The sequence below is a fragment of the Hibiscus syriacus genome, unplaced genomic scaffold, assembly GCF_006381635.1.
Source record: "Hibiscus syriacus cultivar Baekdansim isolate YM2019G1 unplaced genomic scaffold, ASM638163v2 tig00111427_pilon, whole genome shotgun sequence".
Lineage (NCBI taxonomy): Eukaryota > Viridiplantae > Streptophyta > Magnoliopsida > Malvales > Malvaceae > Hibiscus > Hibiscus syriacus.
Genome location: NW_024063088.1, coordinates 4,706,938 through 4,729,775, shown reverse-complemented (window position 1 = coordinate 4,729,775; position 22,838 = coordinate 4,706,938). Strand labels below are relative to the sequence as shown.

The 22,838-nt window shown below is 34.0% G+C and overlaps 1 pseudogene; it reads right to left on the bottom strand.

The window, feature by feature from the left end:
* Positions 1–16,923: 16,923 nt before the first annotated feature.
* LOC120163091 lies at positions 16,924–22,610 on the bottom strand (annotated as a pseudogene).
* Positions 22,611–22,838: the final 228 nt, after the last annotated feature.

Here is a 22,838-nt window from a genome sequence, read left to right as displayed (position 1 = left end):
ATAGGGACTAATGACAAAAAATTACCAAATATTAAAAGTGGACGAAAATGGAATTCAATCTTTGACACAGTCGCACAGTTTTAGAAGCCGTGCCAATTTTTTCTTCTTAAAACATGTTGGCCAACGACACCTACCAATGGGTACTATTATCCGTTAATCATATGAAAATGGTGTCAATCTGTATTTATTTTTGTGTAAGCTATGTGAATAGTCTTTTTTTGTTTAGAGTATGTCTGACTTTGGTCACCAATTAAAAATTAAGGGTAAATGATTCCTAATATTATTGGTCTATCTGGTTTAAGTTCCTTCGCCGTTAACCCTTAACGAATATGTGACATGGCTGAGGAACTAAAATCGAATGGATCGGTAACATTAGGAACTAAAATCGAATGGAACAATAACATTAGGGATCATGCATACTTAATTTTTAAATTGGTGACCAAATTTGATTAGAACAAAAACAAAGGGATTGTTCGCATAGTTTACCCTTATTTTTTTTCCAAGAGTGATGTAGATACTCGTTTTGTCCGGGCTTACAGAAAATTACATGCGACCAAACCTGTATCCCAAGCCAGTTGGAGGTCCAATTCAATAATAATGACCCAGCAAAGCAGCCTCCAGCCCACGTGAATACTCCCTGAAAAACGAAGACAGTTATGGAAGGTTAACAAGTTATCAGAAGTTACCCAAAAGTCGGGTTCCATGATCATGAGCAGAATTTAAAAAAAAACTGAAAAGGGGTTCAGTTTTTTTAGAGGAGATTAACCACTAGAAACTGGGGAACGAAAAGAAAGGGAGACACAGACAGAAAACAAAAAAAGGAATCCAAAGAGATTATCGGTCATCACAGAAAAATAACCATCAGCAGAAAGAAATGAGGAACCGGAGACCATTTTTGAAATAGCACGAAAAATTGTTTTCCCATTCTTTATTTTTTACATAACAAAACAACAAGAAAAACATAAGCAGTGTAAACAACATTCCCAGATTCAAAGATCAAGTCGTGTAACAGGGGTATTACCTATATTTTTCGAAAGCAATACAAGCAATCCATAAACAGGTTATTTTCCTTGTTTTTTTCGAAATATTCAGTAATGCTATGTGTGGTTTTTTATTTTTCTTTCGAAACATAGAAAATAAAAAATAGGGAGAAATTTACCTAATCATTTGTCATCGGAGTCGGGGCTTGCATGCGTACGAGAGGCTCGATTTTAAGTTTAAATCTAAGTAGGGAATGTGTTGTTGGTTTGATTTCATATTCGGTCTGGGCATTTGGTTCGGTGGGTTATGAATCGGTAAAAGAGAGGGGTTTGGTCAGAGAGTTTTAATTGCCATGGGAACCTCATCGGGGTTTAGCATAGGATGTCACCATGGTGGTCACCATGATTTTTGTTTGAAGTTTTTGTTTAGCGTAGAAGAGATAGGGGAGAGAGGAGAGCAAAACGGCTGAAAGTAGAGAAGTAAGGCTAGGTTTAGTTTTCACATAAAATTATATATATATATATATATATATATATATATATATGCAGGCAATAAAACGGCAGTGTTTAGGGCAGCCAGATTTAGCGTGTGCGTTATTAAGGTTACATGTCCTCTTACTTTATATACCATTCCATTTTTGTCCCTAAAATTAGAATTTTATGAACTTTCGAATTTGGCCTTATATTTCATGTGCATGTTTTTTGTCCTAGGTTACCTTGTTCGTAATTCCATGTTATTTAACATTTGGAGTGTAATTTTGCTTAATTTTTATTTTAGTTCTACGAATGTGTGAGGTTTATACTAGTTCAAGTGCTTGCATTTTTGCTAATTTGCATTTTAGCTGTTGACATGTTTATTTAATGTATTTGTTATTTCACATTTTGCCCTCTTATTTTTAGATATCTATGGTTTTAGTCCTTCATGATATTAATATAAATACATATGTATACATGTGCTTTAATGATAATTAAAATGGTTTTTCTTTAATTATTCTAGAATTTATTGTTGATGATGTCTAATTTTTATTGTCTTTAAAATTACTAGGGTGTTTATTTTTTTATATGCTCGTGGACTGCATGTATATATTTATTTGTAATTGTGTGTAAATACGTCATTTTGCATAACTCGTATGATAGCCTCACGTGCATAACTCGATTCTTATCACATAATCGGATTAAGGGTAATATCTTTTATTTTAAAATTGTTTTGAGTGGCTTGTCTTAACTCATTAGAGGGCCGTTTGACGATTTTAAATTAAAAGTGTATCCCATCAGTGACACCTAAAAATTTTGATTCATCACTTTAAAATTTGGGAATGAAAGAAAAGGAAATATTTGGCTATTTAAATTTGTTGAGAAAAGATCGTTAGAACTCACCTACGATCTGGTCTCGATATTTTTAAATAATCGAATATTCTTTATCTTTGTAATGGCTTGGTAATTTTAATTTAATTTATTTTGATGCTTTTGAATGTTACATTTTTGTTGTTTTAAGGGATCCAAAATCAAATTAAATATGAGTTTGTAAATTTCATTGTAAAGACATTAATTAATCAACTAGGTACCGATTTAGGGCGTTGTGGCAGTGCTAATCCTTCCCCACATGTAACCGACTCCCAAACTCGATTTTTGGTAACACATACCTCAAGTTGTCATTTTAATTAAAATTAATTTTTATTTAAAATGAAAAAACATTTTTGGGTGTCCAATCACACCCTAATCAAAGATTGGTGGTGACTCCTCGAACTATACGTTTTTATTTAAAAGTAATCCCAATTTTTTCTCGAAACGAGAGGTTTTTAAATCACATATTTTTTAATTAAAAATTAACCAAAGGAGATAAATTAAAAATGGCGTGGCTTTTAAAATCTCACTTCTTAAGAAAAATCGTTTCGACAGCTTGACGACTCCGCTGAGGACTTTTTTTTAGAGAGTCAGACCGATAGTTGATTAGTTATTGTCTTTGCAAATGAAAGTTATAAATTCGTTCTAATTTGGTTTTTAATCCCTTGTTTATTTTAAATTTTGTTTGCATTGTAATTTGTAATTTGATTAACTAATAAATAGTTGTACTGACGTGTGATTTACATGTTTCAACTTTTTGACCTTTACTTAGTATGTTGTTTTTTTTTATCGAGGCAAAGGATTATGAGTTTCTCCCACTGTTGCTATAACCTTTCGATACTTAGAGCCTTCTAACTGTGCTTTGTCCCGTTAGGTAGAGGTGAACGCTACGCTTACGTGAGAAAAAGTACTTTTCTCCGCACGAGCTTTAGCAAGTAATCTCTGTGGTACATATGCCTCATGTTTACGAGTGAAACATTGAATTTCCTCGCATGGACATGGGGAAATGTATCCTCTCGAATTGAACTCGATTCATTTTAAGCCTATAATGGGTGAGGATCAAGGGTTTGGCAAGCCCAAGGGGGCACCATCAAAGGACAATTCGAGGATCCTGTTAGTGTTACCAAAACTTTGACCGTCTTATACTAAATCTCTGTCCGCGGATCTTCAAAAGTCACAAAGGGAAAACTCATTCTAACTTTTTTCTCGAATTTATTTATTTTTGCAAGAAGTATACGAACTAGAGATCACGTGTTTAGGTTTATTATTCGAACAAACATGTGAATTAGATACCACGTGGTTAGGATTTTTTATGAATAACAAAGCATGAGGGTAGATATCATGTCAGGTAGGATATACTAAAGCATGATTGGGTAGCTAGCATGTGAGGGTATGTTTTATTTGATGTTTACGGTACTTACTATCTTGTTGTTTATCTTATGTGTACTAACCCATTTTCGTTATGTGTCTATTTTATTGTGATTTTATTGCATTTACATCTTTATGTCATCGAAGGGTGTTAATTCGCAAGTGATTAACTAATAAGAAGGCTAGCCATATTGAGGAAAGAAATTCTTAACCATGTAGTCAAAAACCGAGAGATCCAAAGATGTTCAAACGATCCATGAAGAAGGACATCCGATGAATGAAAAAATCTGAAGCTGATTGAAGAATTCCTTTAAAGGTGCAAAGGCCAAGATGTTGACTCAATAGATAGATATAGTCATACCAAGAACGGGAAGACCCTTCATAAAGACATGAAGACCACTTTATATTGGAGGGGAAAATGGAGATTCCAAGATTCAATTTAAGGACATCCGGCATCATCAAAGGTGATAAAATACGCCGACAAATTTGGGGTACAATGTTAGATTATGTGAAGAGTACGACTCAAGGAAATAGAGAAATGATGAATCACATTTATATTTTGACTACATGGTGTACTGAATTCTTGTTGTCTAAATGAAGGTTGTTCTTTGGTGGTCACTTTTGGAATTAACACCTTGTGCATTTGCATTGACATTTGCATTAGGTTATTAATTTATTTATTTTGTTATTGTGATTTTTTTTTCATTTTGTTATCTTATTTGTACTAATATGTTCTTTATGTTGTTTTTCTCTTTGTCTGCATTGCATTATCATGACATAATCAAAAGGTGTTGATTTCTGAGTGGTCGTCCTAGTAGAAGGTTTTCATGACGGACAAGGGGTTTTGTGATCAAGCAGGCTATATTGCAGCAGAGAAATGGCATCATGAGAAAGCTTCGAGAATAGTGGAGAGATGTGCATACAAAGATCATATGTCTGACGAAGAGCACAATGAGATGAAAGAGATGAAAGAGCAGATGTCCAAGATGATGGATAAAATAGATGCTTTGGCCAAAAGAAGAGTGACTTCTACAAACGAAAAGAAAGATCTCAATGAAAATAACCTCAAGGTGTCAATACACAAGGAATTACTTCAGAACCTATTGATACTAGCCAATATGAGTAATCACACACAATCATTGTTTATATCAACAAGTTGTTTGGAAACATTAATGAAGTAGTGACAACTACAGAAGTTTAGAAAGATGAAAAGAAGTCATGCAGTTAGAACTCGTTGGTATTTGATAGTCTACTCCCAACAATAGAGGAAATAAACCTGAAAACTCTAATTCAATCAAAGTTGAGAGGTGGTTATCGTTTTGATTCCATCCTAATATCATATAAAGAGTTGTATGATGAGCTGTTAAAAGCCCGAGAAGTGGCCATATATTATGTGAAACCTTGGAAACCTCCATATCCAAGTTGATATGATGTCAACGTTCGTTGTGAATATCATGCTGGAATTCTAGGACATTCCATTGAGAATTGATCTGCCTTAAAACATCAAGTCCAACATCTTATGGGTCATGGAGTATTAGAGTTCAAATTGAAAGGTTGATCTAGTTTGGTAACAGATTGTCCTACTAAGTTTGAACCAAAAGTGACCAAAGGTAAGGGTATCAGTGGGGACATCTAGGAGTATGATTGTTTGCCAAAGTACGAAGCTCAGATTCGCCATTTAAGGATTGAAAATGATAAACTGAGTAGAGAGATGGAAGCCATGAGGGATGGTTTTCAAAGGATCAACCAAGCTTTTAAATCTACTGGTATAGGAGATGCCCCAGAGGAGTGGATAATAGGGGTCACTAAACTTAAAAATGATACTGAGCAATGGAGAAAGAATTGCAAGGTGCAAGAAGGTCGAACAGAGAAGTTTTCTTATTATTTATAGATTGTAGAAAAAAGGCACGATACAAGTTGAAAATCAGATGTTGAATAGGTTCATTTCCAATATGGAAATTTTATATCAACGCCACAAGAGAGAGAATGACGCTGAACTGGAAGCCACTAGAGCCAGGAATAAGAAGTTGATGAAGATTGTGGATAATTGTAGTGATCTTATGAAAAAACTTCATAACTACATTGAATTTCTTGCAAGGAAAATTTAACAACAATGTGTACAGCTCCGAGAATCGAAACTCAAGGTAGAGGAAAATGACAATGTCATGAAAGAAGCTATGACCCAAGCAAGCAGTGTGGTTCATAAAGTGGTTGATTTAGCTGGCTTTGTAAGAGAATTGAAACAGATTGACAACTCAACACCCGAGCATGAGTGGAAGTTAAGTTGGCTTTTGAATGAGATAGAAAAGTTAGGAGTGAAAGTTGTCCATTATATGTAAAGTTTGTTTGATGTATCAAATTCTTTGTGTTCAATGAAAGTTGTTTTAAGATGGTCACTCTAGAATGAAACCTTTTGTATTTGCATTCGTCATCTGCATTTGCATTACATGCATTTATTTAAGCATTTTATATGCATTAATTATGAAAACAAGGAAATAATTTATGGGAGGTTATGTGACAGTAATACCGAGATCATTCATTCATACTACTCCTTATCATCCTGAACAAACGAATAAAAACAATAGAGCTATCTAATGAGAAATCACAAGATCAGTTACAAGAGCAGTTGGTCGGATTGCCACAAGATATGATGAATCAAGAATCAAGTTTTCTGCAAGGTGTATCGAATCAAATGATCTAGGCGCTAGCAACTAAGGCTGTTGATAGAGAGGAAATCGCTGGTGAAGGAATTAATGTCATCATACTAATGCATCAACAGTGATAATTTACCCTGGAGCATCTAACTCAAACCTAGGGAAGAGCCTCGTCAATTATGAGCAATTTGAAGACGAATTCAAGTGGTTGAATGAAACCATTAAGGATATAAAGGTTGTTAATGCCTCTTACAAGGAGTTGGAAGCTAAAGAACTCAACTTGGTTCCTAATTTGGGTACCCCACACGAATTCAGGGTGCCTAATTTTGAGAAATATGATGGAATTAGTTGTTACGTAATTCATCTAAAGATGTTTTGTAGAAAGATGGAATGGTACTTAAATGATGATAATTTACTGATTCATTACTTCCATGATAGTCTTGTTGGGCCAGCTGTAGTATGGTATAACCGTTTAAACAAAGAGAAGATTAAGACATGGGTCAACCTAGCTGATGCTTTTCTGGGGCAATATCGATATGTTAAAAGCTTAGCCCCAAAACGTCATGACCTTCAAAGGATAAGGATGAAAGCTACTGAGAACTTTAAAGAATATGCCCTAAGATGGAGATGAGTGTCAACACAAGTTCAGCCTCCTTTGTTAGAAGAAGAAATATCATATATGTTTCACGATTCTCTTTCAGCTCATTTCTTTGAGTTAATGCTAGGAAAGTCGACGAATGATTTCAAGGATTTTATGACAACCGGGGAGTCAATTAAAATGCAATCAACAAAGGAAACTTGAAAGCCACTGTAACATTCTCAATATCAGGCTAGTGACCTAAATGTGAATTTTGAAAGCATTGTGTTCAATTTCGAAATAAGTTAAAAGTTCAGAATTTTAATTGGAGAATTTTGATGTTGGATTTAATAGTAAAGTTTGAAAGTAATAAGGGTATTATGGTCTTTTCTAAGAGAATATTTTTTTATTTCTCTTTTAGGGGATATAAAAACGTGGGAAAGGAGGGAAATGAGTTTCCAGAGTTTTCTTCTTCTCCTTTCTTCTTCACGCGTGGAAGCCAAGAGCAAAGGTGAGAATTTTTATTAGTTGATTATTATTTGAATTCTAAGTTGGTTTTGATTCTTTGGAAAGTAAGAAAGCTTAAAGAAGTCTAAAGATAAGTGAAAACTCAAAGATGAAGAGGTTAGAAGAGATTAAAGAAAATGGGTTTTTAAGTGAAATTTTGAATAAGAAGGTTTAAATGAATTTGGAGGATGAATTTGACTTGTCATCTATATGAATAAGAAGTTAGAAGTGTTAGAATTAAGTTTGGATAACATGAAAAATTGGGTATGATTATTGATTTTCATATGAAAGATGGAATTTTGAGGTTAAAGATGAGATAAATGAATATTAATGAGTTTAAGTATGTATATATGTAAGTTAGGAATATGAAAGGGGTTGAAATATGAAGGATTTAATCCAAAAAAGAATGAATTTTTGGGTTCAAAAAGAGGATTATGGGCAGAGTGCATCGATGCATATTCATAGTGCACCGATGCATCAAGGTTAAAACCCAGAAATTGTTTGAAGGTGTATCGATGCACAGGTAGTGCATCGATGTACTCTTTTAATCTAAAAACATCGAATGCAATTGGTGCATCGATGCATAAGGCATGCATCGATGCATCCCAGCAATAAACAAACATCGAATGTATTTTGTGCACCGATGCACAAGTAGTGCATCGATTCATCGGTAGGGAATGCATCGATACACTGTGCAGTGCATCGATGCATACCTTCATTAAAATATGAAATGGGATTTTCTTTTAGCCTAAGAAGTGACAATTTAGAAGATATCAATTAGTATATTGATATGTATCAATGTATTATTATGATGTAGATATAGAATGAAGCTTGTTCCGGAACAATCTAAGGATTAAGATTGATTCAAAGCAAACAATGCTAAGGTGAGTGCACATTCTCTAGTATATAAGGCTCAAGGGGAAAATAAGACTTGTGATAAGTCTATTTCCAATAGTGAAAAACATGAATTCATAGAAGTATGTATTTGTTATGATTTATATGTGTGCATGAGTATATGTGTTATTGATATGAATATGGTAAGTAAAAGGGATTAATGGTGATGATAAGAATAATAATAAGGATAATGAAATGATAGGTATATGTGAATATAGGTATTGAGGTGTTTTTGTATGTATTGTAAGAATATATGTTTATGTGATAACATGATGAGATGACAATGATTTACATATCATATGAACACATGAGAAATGTTATAAGCTATATGAAACAGAAAGTATATGTGATACGTGAAGGTGAATCATATGTTTATATGAATATGAACTCATATGAGAGTTGACATGAACTACGTGATTACATGTATATGTGAATGAAACCATGAGCTTATATTAATATATGATATGGTTACATGAATATGTAAAAGGATATAAAAGATAATGCCCATGTTATGTGTCATGAGAGCTAGGGGTATAGTTGGCATGCCAAGAGTCGAGGGTCTATGTGGTCCTTCGGGACATATATGTATTCTTTTGGAACATGTGTGAAGTCTGGTGAGACACATACTTGATCCTTGGCATATGTATATGATTCTTAAGGAATGATATGTGGTCTTTCGGGACATATATGTATTCTTTGAAACATGTGTGAAGTCTGGTGAGACACATACTTGATCCCTAGTATATGTATATGATTCTTAAGGAATGATATGTGGTCCTTATGGACATTATTATATGGCACTACGGTGTAATTCTATGCGGCACTCCGGTGCAATTATATGTGGCACTTCGGTGCAATTATATGAGCTGTGGTGACAGCATTAGTGCACAACCTCTATGTACTCACATATCTTTAGTTCTCACATGTGTATCATGGGCTATTAAATAGATAATATTAATAAAAATGAAGATGATATTATCGTTGCCTGGGTGTACGTGTTTTATTATAGTATATATGGTATATGTTATATGATATACATGAGTACAGGTTAAGGTATATGTGAATGAGTATAATTGATTGAAATGATGATATATAATAATAAGTTTATAAGATATATGATATGGACATAAGAGATCATAGGAACATGAGATAAGAGATAGGAATGATAATGACATATATGTATGTATATATATTTGTTACATGTAAAAGTATGAGTTGTATGAAATGATAGTAGTAATTGTTTATGTATGATTATTAGTTACTGTTTACTTTATATGTTTATTGCCTCACTAAGTCTTTGACTTAGCGTGCAAGTGATTTACACGTAGGTTTCGAGAAGAGTAAAGAGCAATGTGGAGCAAGATAGGTCAGTTCTCCTTACTAAAGGTCAGATCAGAAAAGATGTGAATAATATGTATTTTAGTATATAAAGTTCTAGTTGGCATGTTTTCAAAAGAATATATTGTGTTTAAGCTATGAACAGTTTTATAAATGTTTTGAATAGTTATATGTAAATAAATAAGCGAAATATATACGCTCTGATTGGTTTTGTAATAATGAAAATGTCTTTTATGTAAATTAGTCATTTATATGTTATAAAAGTTTTAAATTACTCACTATTTTATACAAGTACATGTTTGAAAAGGTCAATGTGACACCTCGGATTCGTATCCGGGTCGGATACGGGTTGGGGTGTTACAGTCACTTCTAAAAGCCCAAATGATCAAAAGGAAAAAGCTGATGAGGTGAATGAATGTCACGTTTATAGCTCCCGCAACTGTAAAAGAAAAGAAGCAACTAGCCGTTCGAATCAACCAAGGAAAGTCCCACGATCGAAAAATACTTTGAAAATGTTCCAAACTTCTATCTCAGATATGTATCCCCATTTGATTAAAGGTAAATACCTTACACCGAGGCCAATGAAAGTGCAACCAAACCATTCTGCCCACAGCTACAATCAAGATAGAGACGCTTGTTGAAAAAGGAGATAGAAGCGGACAAAATGGGGCATGTTTTGCGTATGACATTACAAAACTGACTAGACCATACTTTTGTTGATGACATTCAATGATGATTATAATCTTTGCAGATGGAATAGTCGAGTAGGTGAATCTGGTTTAGGTCAGTTACTTAGAAATTGAACTCTAAAGATGAGATTTTCTAACTTTCAACAACACCTAGATTATAACAGGTTCTTCTTGACAAGCTTAAGAAATTGAATCCGTATACCCAAAATATAATTATATATGTAAACAATAAAGCTGAGCTATTCCACTAAAGCAATTCGGTATAGAGGAAACACAAAAGCCCTAGCTTTATGAATAGTTTGTATTCAAACCATGACATTGCTTGGATGTTTGGTAGTTCGGTGTTTGCTCCACTGCAATTGTCAAGTCAAACACTTTTTGATGAGATGAACCCTTCAGCTAGCCCGATAAAGGCGATTATAATATATATACAATAAAGTTGAATTCAGCTAGCCAAACATGGCAAATTAAATAAATTTATAAATAAGGAGTTTCGGTAAAGATAGACTAAGGGAGTTAAGGAACACCTGTTATAGTTAATTTCACACGAGCACTCATGAATTTCATTTTTACATCGATATTTTTGCACTGCCTGTGTTAGATGAGTCTATGAAGCTTGAACAAATGGAAGATTTCAGAGAACCGAAATAGAGGTGTTCTAGAAAGTCTAGTAATTGATTATGATTGGTTGCGTCATTTTGTCTGCATCCGATTAAAATAGCAAGCCAAGAAATAGGAGCATGTTTCGATGTTCACAAGCACCGAGAAAGAAATGAAATTTTGGGGGCCGAAACTTTAGAAAATATAAAGCCAACCTGAAACCAACCCATCAATTTTGACACTTGTCAAAGAGCTATAACTCCGAAAACATTAAAGAGTTATTGATTCTTTTGATATTCTTTGAACTCATGTTTATGATTTGATTTGATTGTGAGCCTGAATTAAGGGGCAATGTTTTATAAAATTCTTTCATTCTTTGATCCCTAAAATAAGAGAAAGAAAAAACATTTTCAAACATGACAGTCTCAAAGGTGAAAAGTCCTTGAAGCTAGTGAAGCTCATTCTGCCTCTATTGTAGAAAGAATAAATGATGTCAGAATAATGAAACATTTCACAATATTGAAAGCAAGTGGTCTGAGAGATTAGAAGGACTGGAGAATAAAACTTGTAACATTTTCTTGTGATGTTATCGCTAACCCAGTCAAGAAGAAAATGATTACCTTATTGGAAGAGGGGCACTCATATCCCAACTCATATAAAAAATACAGGACATTCTGATAGAAAAATTGATCACTTCTTAAGTATTTGTGGCAATATGATGAGAAACCCTCAAGCTATTTGATAATATTGTTATTGTGATACTAGATTGAGACCATGTTGGCAAAAAAAGAGCCATGAGTACCCACATTGGTGCATGATCAGAAACCCATTCCATGTTGAGATGACAAGATTCAAACCAAGAAGACATTGAGAATGAGTCTTACAACTTGGAGTGTCACGGGAAAACCTTGAATATTGAGTAGAGCTTAACTTGAAGAGGAAGTCAGTCGAGTATCAATCAACAGCAAAGTCCTGGAAAAATAACTCTGACAGTGCAATTGAGTCTATGATGGAAATTGGGCAATAAAGTCATATTTCTGACCATAGAAAGAAGTTGAGAGAGGAAACCATTTATCCGAAATGAGGAAAAAAAACAAAGACGACAATAAGATATAAGAAGATCAAATGGCTCTTCAAAAATGCAAGTTGGAAATTATGAGATGTTGCAAGCAAACCCTGGAAAGGAATGATCAAATGGAAGAAGACTGAGCTCATCACTTTGGAGGCAAATGAAGATCGATTCAACATTTATGCATTCATGAGAACATCATTTGCATAAAAGAAAATGCATTACACTGATACATTTAATTGAATTCGTGTTTCATGCATAAACTCATGGTTTTGACAGATCTTCCAATGAAAAAAAAAGATGCGGGATGTTAAAATCCCGACAAGTGAAAGTTAGAAGTTAAACATCGAATACAGGGAATCATGTTTAGAGAGGCAAAACCTGAGGAACATAGGGGGCTAATCCACAAAGGAAGCATTACTTTGAATCAGGGCATGTGGCCCGACCATTAAGTCATTTTATGAAATGAAATGAGAAAGATTTCTCATTAAAATCTGAAAATTGAAATTTTTGAAAAGTGAGAAAGATTTCTTACCTAGTAAACAATTTCGCATTTTATAAGTCCTTCGGGCCATCAGTAAGTTTTTCGAGCATGATAATTAAAAATCCTTTGGGTCATCTGTAAGCCTTTTGAGCAAGATGATAAGTTCTTCGGGCCATCTGGAATACCTTCGGGAAGGGTGTCTTCATATGAAATTGAAAAATAAGAAAGTAATGTTTTAAGAAAATGAAATCTTTGAAAAGTAAGAAGGCGATTTCCAATATTTCGCACTCAGTAAGCCTTTCAAGCCATTAGTAAGTCTTTCGAGCGTGATGATTAAGTCCTTCAAGCCATCAGAAAGTCTTTCGAGCATGATGATTAAATTCTTCAGGTAATTTGTAAGTCTTCATGGAAGAGTAGTGAAGCAAGTCCATCAGTAAGTCTTTCGAGAATAATGATTAAATCCATCAGTAAGTGTCATCAGTAAGTCTTTCGAGCATGATGATTAAATTCTTCAGGTAATTTGTAAGTCTTCAAGGAAGAATATTGAAGCAAATCCATCATTAAGTCTTTCGAGCATGATGATGAAATCCTTTGGGACATCAGTAAGTCTTTCGAGCATGATGATTAAATCTTTCGGGTAATTTGTAAGTCTTCACAGAAGAGTAGTAAAGTAAATCCATCAGTAAGTCTTTCGAGCATGATGATTAAGTCCTTCGGGCCATCAGTAAGTCTTTCGAGCATGATGATTAAATCCTTCGGGCCATCAGTAACTCTTTCGAGCATGATGCTGAAATCCTTTGGGCCATCAGTAAGCCTTTCGAGCATGATGATTAAATCATTCGAGTCATATGTCAGCCTTTTGAGCATGATGATTAAATTCTTTGGGTCATCTGTAAGCCTTTCGAGCAAGATGATAAGTTCTCTGGGTTATCTTAAGTCGTCACGGAAGAGTAGTGAAGCAAATCAATCTTAAGCCTTCACGAAAGAGTAGTAAATGAAATCAAGATTAAGTATGATCTCCCCTGAATGTTTAATGGAGCATACCCGTTTTCCGAAGATGTTTCAAGTCCTATATTCCCTGAAAGAATAGTGGAGTGGGCCCATCTTTCGAAGATTTTCAAGTCTCGTTCATCCTGAAGTAATAGAGAAGCGGATTAATCTTTTGAAGTTCTCATGGCCGGAAAAACTTGATCATCTATTGATCTTGTCTCTATTCTCGTTGCACGACAATGAGCAAAGAGGGGCAGCTGTAGATGCTCGTTTTGTCCGAGCTTATAGAAAATTACTTGCGACCCAAACCATATCCCAAGCCAGTTGGAGGTTCAATTCAAGAATAATGACCCAGCAAAGCAGCCTCCAGCCCACGTGAATACTCCCTAAAAAATGAAGACATATATGGGAGGTTAACAAGTTATCAGAAGTTACCCAAAAGTCAGGTTCCATTATCATGAGCAGAATTTTAAAAAAACTGAAATGGGGGGTTCAGTTTTTTTAGAGGAGATTAACCACTGGAAACGGGGGAACGAAAAGAAAGGGAGATACAGACAGAAAACAAAAAAAGGAATCCAAAGAGATTATCGGTCATCATAGAAAAAGAACCATCAGTAGAAAGAAAGAGGAACCGGAGACCATTTTTGAAACAACACGAAAAATTGTTTTCCCATTCTTTATTTTTTACATAACAGAACAACAAGAAAAACATAAGCAGTGTAAACAACATTCCCGAATTCAAAGATCAAGTCGTGTAACAGGGGTCTTCCCTATATTTTCAAAAGCAATACAAGCAATCCATAAACATGTTATTTTCCTTTTTTCGAAATATTCAGTAATTCTATGTGTGGTTTGTTATTTTTCTTTCAAAACATAGAAAATAAAAAATAGGGAGAAATTTACCTAATCATTTGTCATCGAAGTCAGGGCTTGTATGCGTACAAGAGGCTCGGTTTTAAGTTTAAATCTAAGTAGGAAATGTGTTGTTGGTTCGATTTCATGTTCGGTCTGGGCATTTGGTTCAGTGGGTTATGAATCGGTAAAAGAGAGGGTTTGGTCAGAGAGTTTTAAGTTCCTTGAGAACCTTATCGGGGTTTAGCGTAGGGTGTCACCATGGTGGTCACCATGATTTTTGTTTGAAGTTTCTGTTTAGCGTAGAAGAGATAGGGGAGAGAGGAGAGCAAAACGGCTGAAAGTGGAGAAGTGAGGCTAGGTTTAGTTTTCACATAAAATTATATAGATATATGCAGGAATTAAAACGGCAGTGTTTAGAGCAGCCATATTTGGCGTGTGGGTTATTAAGGTTACAGGTCCTCTTAGTTTCTATTCAAGTCCATTTTGTCCCTAAAATTAGAATTTTATGAACTTTTAAATTTGGCCTTATATTTCATGTGCATTTTTTTCGTCCTGGGTTACCTTGTTTGTAATTACATGTTATTTAACATTTGGAATGTAATTTTGCTTAATTTTTATTTATAGTTCTACGAATGTGTGAGGTTTATACTAGTCCAAGTGCTTGCATTTTTGCTAATTTGCATTTTAGCTGTTGACATGTTTATTTAATGTAATTTTTATTTCACATTTTGCCCTCTTATTTTTAGATATCTATGGTTTTAGTCCTTCATGATATTAATATAAATACATATATATACATGTGTTTTAATGATAATTAAAATGGTTTTTCTTTAATTATTCTAGAATTTAGTGTTGATGATGTCTAATTTTTATTGTCTTTAAAATTACTAGGGTGTTTATTTTTCTATATGCTCGTGGACTGCATGTATATATTTATTTATTTGTAATTGTTTGTAAATACATCATTTTGCATAACTCGTATGATAGCCTCACGTGCATAATTTGATTCTTATCACATAATTGGATTAAGGGTAATACCTTTTATTTTAAAATTGTTTTGAGTGGCTTGTCTTACCTCATTAGAGGGTCGTTTTGATGATTTTGAATTAAAAGTGTATCTCATCAGTGACACCTAAAAATTTTGATTCATCACTTTAAAATTTGGGAATGAAAGAAAATGAAATGTTTAGCTATTTAAATTTGTTGAGAAAATGTCGTTAGAACTCACCTACGATATGGTCTCGATATTTTTAAATAATCGAATATTCTTTATCTTTCTAATGGCTTGGTAATTTTAATTTAATTTATTTTGGTACTTTTAAATGTTAACTTTTTGTTGTTTTAAGGGATCCAAAATCAAATTAAATGAGTTTATAAATTTCATTGCAAAGACATTAATTAATCAACTAGGTACTGATTTAGGGCGATGTGGGTGTGCTAATCCTTCCCCACATGTAAGCAACTCCCAAACTCGATTTTTGGTAACATAAACCTTAACTTATCATTTTAATTAAAATTAATTTTTATTTAAAATGACAAAACGTTTTTGGGTGTCCAATCACACCCTAATCAAATATTGGAGGCGACTCCTCGAACCATACTTTTTTATTTAAAAGGAATCCCAAATTTTCTCGAAACGAGAGATTTTCTAAATAACATATTTTTTAAATTAAAAATTAACCAAATGAGATAAATTAAAAATGGTATGACTTTTAAAATCTAACTTCTTAAGAAAAATCGTTTCGACAAGTGATATTTCTGGAAAAAAAATAATAGTCGTTAACACTTAAATTTTTAGTATATTTTTAAATTTCTTTTACTAATATATATATATAATTTAAATTCAAATTTATTAAACGACCATTATTTATTTAAATTACTTTTATATTTGAATAATTTAAATTATTATTTTAAAATTGCAATACTATTAATATATTATATTTTATAATTATAAAAATAAATTTAAAATAACCATTTTAAGATCATATATGCATACTATATTTAGGGGTAAACTATTCATATCAATCAAGTTTTTAAAACTATTTTAATTCGTTTTAGTTCTCAAATCTTTCATATTAATTTTAATTTTTTTAATTTATTTTTATAAAATAGATTTATTTCATATTAATTTTCCTTAAAGTTTTTTCCAATCCTTAATAACACAAATTACAATTTTCCTTGATTTCTAAGATTAAATATTCAGCTGTTCGGAAATTAATTGGATTTTCAGTTTCAACAAAGCTAAACTCAAATTTTCATAGAGGAAAAACTGTTATCATCACCATCGACGGATCTTCAACAAAGCTAAACTCGAAAACGCTTAACTTGTCGATGTCTCGGATGAGGCGATGGTGCATCAGACTCGGAAGGGTAGGCAGCAACTACGGATGGTTCAGAGTCAGCTTCAACTGTCGTCGGCAATTGATGCTGCTTGTCATCAGAATCATCGGTTTCTTCCTTGCCGTAAGGTCGTCAACAGTGTGTCGTACACCGAATGGTTCGAGGAAGTGCGCACTAGAACAAACTAGTTGGTGTGGCTGTCGCACTCGAACTTGACTCGAGTGTAGCAAAACGTTATTGATACATTTCCTATACAAACAACGTTACATACCTATGAACCCCTGCAACAATCTCTCGTCCATGATTCCTTTTCCTTCTCTAAATGGAGTACCATTTTCTCCCTTTTACATTTTGTCACTTCGGACAGGTAATCGTTGGCGAGATTACAAAAGATAATCTACACCGGTACGAGATTACAAGTTTCAGACTGGATTCAAGTGTTTGGTGTGTAATATACAGCTACAAAGAATACAGAAGCCGTCTATGACTTGGAGGAGCCCGCAGCCATTGACAAGCTCCTCACTGCAACCTTCACCGTGCCAACGGTGCTAAGTTGCCTCATCTCAGAACTTAGCCCGTGTCGGCATGTGTTCTTACACTTTTCCTCTATCTGAACGCCCACAAAGTAAGCTATCTGAGCCAGATATAATTAGGTTAAGAGAGGGCAAATCATAAGCACAAAAGAAAAACTATAACAATCTCTAAAGCATTGATTCTCTCCGTGCAGGCTTTAGATGATAGAGAATAACTAAAACATGTAAAATCCAGATTTATGAGCTATTAACAGCTCGATCATCGGCAATAACTGAGTCTTAGCCTATATTTCAAGTTCTCCACCTCGATTATCGGCAATAACTTCAGTGTTTGAAGTTGAAGAGAGACTAGTAGTGACCAACAACCAGAGTAAATAATATTCATCTTGTCAACAGCACAACAAAAATTAAGATCATAGAATTTATCTGGACATATAAAAGATAATACCTATTCAATAACACATTACCTTGCCAGAGCAATTACGAACAGGTGATAAGTGAAGGCAATTCCCAAACGAGCTTCTGTCCTTCCTGGTACATTAACAAGACATACATGATTAGACCTTATGGGGACAAACCTGTACTTCGATAAACATTGGAAGTGTCAAAGTATCAACCTGTAACTTAAGATACGTACTGTGCATGCTTGTTCTGTTTGAATGCTTTCCTTTATCTGGAATAAAGAGTAAGCAAGAAAGTCCTTGAGTTACTATATAACCCGGGAAGTTTCGATTTTTATATTGGATCAAAGCAGTTTACCTGTTGTAAACTTGAAGTGTCTGTATCAGCACCATTCAAAACTGCAAAATTAAGCCCCAACATTTCATGCCTATCGAGGCAAAGAAGTACGTAATGTAATACCCCAAATATTAGGTCAGTGACTATTTTGAAAGAATTTAAACTTTTGGAGGATTAAATTGAATAAATAGTAAAGTATAAGAAATGATTTAATTAAGACCAATTAGAAAGAATGGAAGAATGAAGGGGCATTTTGGTACTTTAGAGTGAAATGAATTTAAAATTCATTTTATTAGGGATTTAAGAAAGGGGAAAGTTGAAAACAAAACTAAGTCATCTACTCTTCTTCTTCCCCGTGACCGTGCTCTCCTCCATAGTCAAAGGTAAGGCTTCAGCTATCTAGTTTTTCCTTTCGTTTTTGGTTTGTTCTTGAAACCTTAAGTGATGTGGAAGCTTAAGGAAGGGTTATAGAAGATTAAAACTAAGAAATGGACAATTTATTTGAGATTGAAGAAAATGAGTTTTTGAATGGTATGTTAAAATATGAGTTTTTATTGAGATTTATTAGTAGATTTGAATTGTCAAAGAAGTAAATAAGAAATTAGAAACCTTGGATGTGATCAAAAACATGTTAGAAAAAGTAGTATGATTCTTATTTTGAGATGTTCTTTGGAGAATTTAGATGTTATAAGAAGCTAAATGGAGGAGAGTTAGTTGGGTTAAGTGATGTTAAGTTTAAGGTAAAAGTAAGAGATTAAACGAAAATTTGGTAAAAGTCAAGCTGAAAAATGGAAAATCTGGGTAGGAGTATCGGTACTGGAAGAATAGTACCGATACTATAGGTTTAAATTTGAAGAATTACGATGAACAATATCGATACTAATGTGGGTATCGATACCATGGATTCCAGAATGCAGAAATGGTATCGATACTGAAAGGGAGTATCGGTATCATATTATAGAAGTATCGATACCATGGTAGGAATACCGATAGTATTGAGTCTGGAATTGTAAAATAGGCTGAAATTGTAATAGAAATTGAAAATAATAGTACTTTTGAGTATTATTAAAGTATAAATGTTAGGGAATATACTAACATTGGTATGGTATGTGTTTTTAATGGATGCTTGTGTAAATCATAACCAAGCTCCTGAGTTAAGCAAGAAAAAGGGCAAAGATAAAGTTGTCGAATAGTCGGACATCATTACAGCTTATTAGCGAGGCTTATCAGGTAAGTGCATTTATAGTACTTGTATGAAAGGAGAAAGACTCGCGATGAGTCAATCTCAAATGTTTTGTTAAATATATATTTTACAACATTTTGGTATATTTTCATAATGTATATAGAAATGATATTATGAATAAGTTTTAGAGTATGAACTGCTCTAAAATGAATGGATGAATTTTAATGTTGTGTTATGGTTATCGATGTTATCGAAATAAATGAAAACGCATAACGATGCATTATTGGCATAAATGTGTCATAAATAAAAATGCATAATTGTGCATTATTGGCATAAAGGTGTCATAAATGAAAATGCATACCGATGCACTATTAGCAGAAAGGTGCCATAAATGAAAATGCATAACGATGAATTATGGACAGAAAGGTGACACTCATGGTATTCATAAAAGGTGAATGGCCATTTCGACACTTCAGTGCAATGTTTGTACTTTAAATTCTTATTTAACATATATTGAGCAAAATAAAGTATAACTGGGAACAAAATACAGAAAAAGAAGTATGTTGGGCATACTAAGAATGGTTTTGATGACTATATAAAAGAAACATGGGTTTAATTGAGATGATTAACTGATTTTTATGAAGTATACGATTTAGTTCGTATTTCAATAGCTATAATATGATTATGTATGAATTTTCAATTCATTTAAATTACTATGCCTCACTAAGTAAATATTTAATGTGTGTTGATTTCACGCGTAGGTAAAAACAAAGACTTAGCAGAGTCAGGAGTGCAGCAAAGAACATCAATCTAAGGTTGACTAATCAATAACTATAGGACAATCATATATTTTTTTGATAATTAGATGACATGCTTATGAATCTAAGAAAAATGTTATGTAATGTATTTAAGTTATAACTTTGTAATAGTTTACAACGAATGTTTTACCTTATATTAAAAATATTTTGTTTTAAATTTCGAAACAAAATTTTACAGGTTTATAAATAAGAAAATGTTTTTAAAAATCATGTGACACTTGTGACTTGTGTACGGGAACGTATACGGGAAATGGTTGTTACACGTAATCAGCTACATAAACTACATCCTTAAATGAGTTTACAAAAAAATCTACCCTAATTCTTTCCCTATTCACAGGTGAAGTAATTATACGAGGTTGACTATGATGCCGAGTATCGTAAATTAGATACTTAAAGCACCTGTCAATTTCAAATTTAAAAAGGCATCACTTGCATAAACTATAGGCAGTGGATCAATTCTGCAAGGCCATGGAAATATGTTGCAGGTAACAGGAAAAACGAGACATCAGAAATCCCTGGTAAAGATGGTTATTGTTATAAAAATTGAAAACAACGAATTTGCAAACAACTCACAGCACAAAGCTTTGTTTGATTCTACCAAGTGATTTATTTAGTGATGCACTGATGTAGCCTACCCCAGGTACACTGCATCTCTTCCCACAGACCAATCTGCCAGTCGGCTCGCTACAGCGGATTAGCACAGACAAGATGTTGTTAACTGCATTTGCTGCAGTTCGCTTCTCGGAATCACTTGCCTTGCGTGTCTCTTCGGTATCTGATACTGTAATATACACTTATGAGAATCAAAAGAAGAAAAAACCCACAAGTGCAATGGAAGATGAGAATATTAGTATCAATTATTGTCATTGAAACAAAGAATGAAAGCAAGAAGTAGCTAGCAGATATTGAATGACAAATTGATATGGTGGAATAGGGAAAAGTTCAGAGCAAAGTGCAAAAAGTAGGCACTAATTACACAACTATATTAACAAAAATTATAGTGATTGAGTTGGAAAGTGAGCTTAGATAACCAAAAGTCCAAAATTCAATCCAAAAGGTCAAAGAAATGATTTGAAAGAAAATTGAGAAATGCGTTTGATATGGCAATCAGCATATTCGTTAAAACTGCTATTTATGAACATGTTTTCACATTAAATGTAATTTTGTGTCGTATCTCCGGAGGTACTCCTCCGGAAGCCACAATCCCACTACAGTTCCTCCAGATACTGAAATCTCCAGAAGAAGTTTTCTGTAAACCGGAACTTCGGGAACTTCATATCTTCCGACCAGCTATAATTCTTTGATAAGATCATTGACAGACCCAAGAGATCTGTTGAGATCAGATCTACGGATAATTATTGTAAGACTAAAGACAGAGATCTAAACTCTCATCTCCCGTTCTCTCTCTTTCTCTCTTACATTATTTTCACTCAACGTCCTTTCAAAATCACTGACTACGGCTAACTGTCGAATCCAAAAAGAGTAAACCACTTACCGCTGTCATAACTCAAATTGTTCCATAAACAATTGATAACAAACTGAATGGAAATATTCTTCCTACAGTGTCCGGTTAGTTTAGCTCAAATACAAAAGCTAGTTTGGCTCTAGTTCTGATAAACCAGCAATAATTTAATTGCATCAAATGTTCAAGCAACTACAATTGATCAAACAATAATGGCTACAATATAAAGATGTAGCTGAGAAAAGGAACCATTACTACCAGAATCCAAGGAGAGAAGACCCAATTCCAGCATAGAATTGGTATCCACTCCCTTCCTACAAGAGCCGAACATAATCTCATTCAGGGCCGATGCATCCTCACTCAAGCTAACCCCACGATTCCTCCTCTGTCTCCTAGTAATCGGGACCTGAACAGCCACGAAATGAATCACCCTCCCATCTTCTTTGCCGAAAACGGGACTCATATGAAACAACATCCAAAACGGCGCCCCGTCTTTACCGTAATTCACCAAATTCACTTAACACCCCTCTTCACGAATCTCTTCTCTTATTTCCATCACCGTTCTTCGATTAGTTTTGGGCCCCTGAAATATATTCCCGTTTTGACCGATTACTTCTTCTTCGGCTGGCGAAAACGATTGTGTGGCCTGGAATTGAAGGATCCGTGATGGTGAAATTGTCGGGTAATTCGTCGAGAGCCTCGCGGACGCATTGGGAGTAACGGGAGTTGAAGATTACACCCAATTTTGAATCCATATTGGAGGAGTTTGAGATCTGCGATTCTGGGTTTCCAAGTTGGAACCAATCCCATGTGGGTAGCAATATATTTTGAAGAACTCTGAAGAATTCCCAGACCGAAAAATATCAACAAAAAAAAAGAAAAAAAAAGCAAAACACAGGAATCCACGAACAGAACAGAAGTCGAAGGGTATTGAATTCAAAGTTAAGTAGCAGTAACTCTTGTCTTCTACAAGCAAGGTGAATATGAAAGAAGTGGGAAACTGGGAAAATATCTCAAGAAATGAAATTTAGGAGCGAATGAAAGATGATAATTGAGCAATTCACATCAATCCTTTTGTTTTTTCTTTCCTCGAAAGTAGAAAGGGAGTAATGAATGAATGAATGGATATTTGTGATGATCGGTAGCTGTAGAATCTTCTACCTCTACAGCTCTACTCCTACTGTAAATCATATAAACAATAAAGCAAAGAGCTTGGAAGCAAAGCCCAGGTATAAAAGAACGCACACAGTACCAGATTTTCTTGTCCTTCCATAGTTGTTTCTTTTAACAAATCCATAGTCTAGATTTGCCTTGTCAACTATTTTTAATTAACCCACATTCTATCATTAGGTTACTAAAAACAAACAGGAATTGAATAATCAAAGTTGTCCACTTGTCTTTGTGATGGATACTGT